At 43.5% G+C, this 4,258-nt stretch overlaps 1 pseudogene; it reads right to left on the bottom strand.

Moving 5' to 3' along the window:
- Positions 1-228: 228 nt before the first annotated feature.
- Positions 229-1,781, bottom strand: LOC123101254 (UDP-glucose 6-dehydrogenase 5-like; annotated as a pseudogene).
- Between the last annotated feature and the right edge of the window lie 2,477 nt (positions 1,782-4,258).

Here is a 4,258-nt window from a genome sequence, read left to right as displayed (position 1 = left end):
CTTGAACAAACATCACCAAAGATCCTATAACATATACATTCTTTAAAATTCAGTAATCCAACTCACACAACTGAGAAGAGAGGAGAACATGCATATAACTGTTAGTCACAGATCATCAAACTAACATGTTCAATGTTTCAGTTAGTTATCTTTTGAACACTCGTATCCTTGTAATTTGGAACTAATCCAGCAGAAAATGTGAAGCAAAATTAGATGCTCTCCCACGAATCATATCTGTTAAATATAAAATTTAAATAATTATAATAAGAAAGCACTAAGCTCGCATGAAATATATTAGTGCAAGTATGCTACCTCGTTGGTCCGCTGCCCTTTGCTTTATCTTAGGCCTCTCCTTCGTACTCCTTTGGATATTCTGTTGTCTGCTTCAGGGAAAAAACGGAAAAGTTCTACAGATCAAGTCCTCATATATGTGAATTTTTTGGTTTTTATAATACAAAGTATATGAATTCTCTTAAAGTTTAACAATGCTTTGTGTTGTGATTAATTAAGAAGAATGATCGCGGACGCACGACCAACACTTGTGCATCGCCTCACAGGCAACGGTTGGCATGTCCTTAAGTCACTGGTCAAGCAGCTTGCCAATGCCGTAGAAGATGAATCCGACGTCTTGGAGCTTCTCCAGGTCAACGATGTTGCGGCCGTCGAAGACATAAGCCGGCTTCTGCATGACATCATGCACACACACCTGTAACCGAGGCTCCTGAACTCCTCCCACTCGGTCAGGATGCAGACGGAGTGCGTGACGCGGGCGGCCTCCTACGCATCCGACGTGACGGCAACGGGCTGTCCGGCGTGCTCGCCCACCGGCTGCAGGTGGCGTGGGTGGTTCCAGTCAAACTTGTCCATGGCGAGGTCGCGCCGCACCTGCTCCTTGGTCACCTGCGAGTCGTAGATGCTGACTACGGCCTCGTTTTCGAGCAGACCCCGGCACACGTCGATGGCCGGCGGGAAGCACGAGCCCCGTAAGCCGACGCTAGCAGAGAGCAAGCGCGGGCCGATGTGCGAGTCCTTGCCAATGGAGTAGGCCACCTCGATGACGTTGCAGAGATGGCGTCCACGGAGGAGATGCGCTGCACGAGGAAGAGAGGAAGCGCGGGCCGATGTGCGAGTCCTTGCCAATGGAGTAGGCCACCTCGATGACGTTGCAGAGATGGCGTCCACGGAGGAGATGCGCTGCACGAGGAAGGCGTTGGCGGCGAGCTTGGACAACTCGGCCGACCAGAGGTTGATTGTGATGACGCAGTCCACGAGACCCAATGCGCGTACACGTCCTTAAGGTTAAGGACCTTCACGGTGGTCTGCCCCTCGGGCATCTCGCAGCTGCCGATGAGGACGCGGTGGGGCACGAATAGGTCCTGCACGGCGGTGCCCTCGGCGAGGAACGCCAAATTGGACAGGATTTGGTAATAGAAGCACCGGCCGTTGTGGGCGAAGATCTTCCCGATGGCCTCGGCGAGTATTGACGGACACGGTGGACTTCTCGATCATGGTCCTATCGGAGCGGGAGACGTCAGCGATCATGTGCAGAGCGCTCTCTGAGATCACCGGCCTTGTCGGCGCCGAGGCCGAGGGTCTCGGTGTCAGTGTTGACGAAGAAGAAGACGATATCCACCTCGCCAACGTCGGTGTTGAAGAATAGGTTGTGGCCGCGGCACAGCTTAATGACGTCTTCTAGGCCGGGCTCGTAGATGGAGCCGGTCGCTGTTGTTCCAGCCGCCGATCCACACCTCGGAGATGTCCGCCACCACCTCCACGTCCATGGGATTCAATCAATATTTATGGGAGAAATTAGAGGAGGCGAGTGATGGAGAGTTGGAGTCCAACTGAGAGACGCGTGAGACGTACGGGAAAGACCAATATGGGTGGAAAAAACTGATATAATAGTACTACCACCTCGGATGAATAGTATCACCTCATAAATAGAAAATAATATCTTTCCCTATCCCTATCCCTATCCCTATCCCCTTGAAGTTGTAAATAATTACCCACCATGCCATTGGTAAGTGGAAAAAACGGTTCGGTTTACTCTTTTCTAAAATCCGCGACCTACTCAACTTATTAAAGTGAAGCCCCTGTAATCAACAGCTTGCATGTGTGTGGCGCAGTGGTGTGAGGCTCGCCTGTTTACCTGGGAGACCCAGGTTCGAGTCCCCTTGCTCCCTTTTCCTCCTTTTATTTTTCTCTCCTATTAATGTTGGTAGGCGTAGGATATTACTACTCGCTCCAGCGTCACTTAGCAGATGGGCAGCACAATGTACCAGTTACTCTATTTTTTTGGACATATTCATATATTTCAAAAAAAAATCATAACTTTCAAACCCTAACTCCAAATCTAACATGTTATGTATAGAAATCCCTTAAAAAGATGTGTAGATTTCAAATATGGTATTATATTAATCACTTTCAATGTCAAAAAAACTCATAACTTTCAAACCCTAACTTCAAATCTAGCATGTTATATATAGAAATCCTTTAAAAAGATGTGTAGATTTCAAATATGGTACTATATTAATCACTTTCAAATCCTAACGCCAAATCTAACATGTTATATATGGAAATTCCTTTAAAAAGATGTGTAGATTTCAAATATGCTATTATATTAATCATCATTCCTAAAATTCCATTTATGATGCAACCTTTATTAATATCTTCTTTATATGGGGTATTTTGAAAATCCCGGCTTAACGTTGATATTTCTGTAGTCTAATAAATTAGAAACATGTTGAATACATTTCACAAATAATACAACCTTATGAACTTACACCACTTATCATGTTGTTTCTCGTGGGGCATTGTGAAAGATTTGAAGGGATTCGCCGATGCTCTCAGGTGTGCGTATGAGGGATGATTTTTTTCCGTTGCAACACACTGGGAATAATGCCTTTCCATGGAATCTGAAGCATGCATGGTTAAAAAAGAAATTCCGAATCATACACCTGATTTCATGAAAATTATTGTGACCTCTTCAAATAGAAAATTCGTTTTAGTGTGGTATGTGCAAATCTGTTTATTATGTTTTCTTCTATATGAAAGAAAATTGAGTTGTACTTTAGACTTTATAGGTCTCCGTGCATGTAAGTTTAGAAGAAATTTGGTAACGAAAATCAGTAATAGGCATCTGGTAACTTACCAATTAAACCTTAATTTCTTATATATGTACATACATGTACGATCCTCATGATTTAGGCTCTCAATGATAAATCAAATGATGAAGGTAATGACTCATTATACTACAAATTAACTAGGAAGGTAATTTAGATATTTAAATTAATCAATTCTTTCAGGATTGAAGTGTAGCATCTCATACATGCATTTTAAGATCATTGGTAAAATATACATTACATGGCTGATGCAACAGAATGTTATCTTGGGTCATTGGGCTAGGGAGGTGTGTTTTGATTCTCCCGATGCAACGCACGGGCATATTTACTAGTAAGTAAAAAAAAACTGAAAGCGTAAATTCATGTGAAGAAGCGTATTGTGACGATGAACCCGATAAAGTTAATCCGTACTTTATTATTAGGGATTAGGGATAGATTGACGGCCGAGATTGAAATCCTTTTGGTTCATCCATTGTTTCCTTAAAAATAGACTCAGAAAAAAAATCATCTATACTACTTATAAAAGAGCAAACATTATCTTCTCTAAGTGCACCCCACAAACGTACACGGATACATTTCACCGCATGATTAGTCCCACTAAACTCAATTTAACGGCTAGCCTTAACCGAATCTGTTCTCTGTGTGCACTTAGCAATTTACATTGACTGACTGTACTCCATCGCGGAGGAAAATATGAAAGTCCATGCCTGGTCAATTAGGAAACTATAATCAAGGACACATCCTATTAAGAAACTAATCACGGGCACATCTAATTATTAGGAAACTAATCACAAACCCATCCTATTATTAGGAAAAAAAATCACGCGTGCATCCTATTATTAGGAAAATAATTACGAGCCATCCTATTAGGAAATTAATCACGGACACATCTAATTATTGGGAAACTAATCATGGCTGCATCCTATTAGATAACTAATCACAAACGCATCTAATTATTAGGAAACTAATCGTGAGCGCATCCTATCGTCTCCTATCAGGGAATCGTGACCGCGAGTCGCGAGCCGTCACCAGGCCACCACCCACGCGAGCCACAATGGGAGACACACGAGGAGGAGCTGCGGCTTCCTCCGAACACACTTCTACTGACTGCAACGACTTCGTCCACATCCTGGGCA

This window comes from Triticum aestivum, chromosome 5A (genome assembly GCF_018294505.1).
Source record: "Triticum aestivum cultivar Chinese Spring chromosome 5A, IWGSC CS RefSeq v2.1, whole genome shotgun sequence".
NCBI lineage: Eukaryota > Viridiplantae > Streptophyta > Magnoliopsida > Poales > Poaceae > Triticum > Triticum aestivum.
The sequence above is the reverse complement of the archived record's forward strand: the minus strand, read 5'-3'. Positions and strand labels throughout refer to the sequence as shown.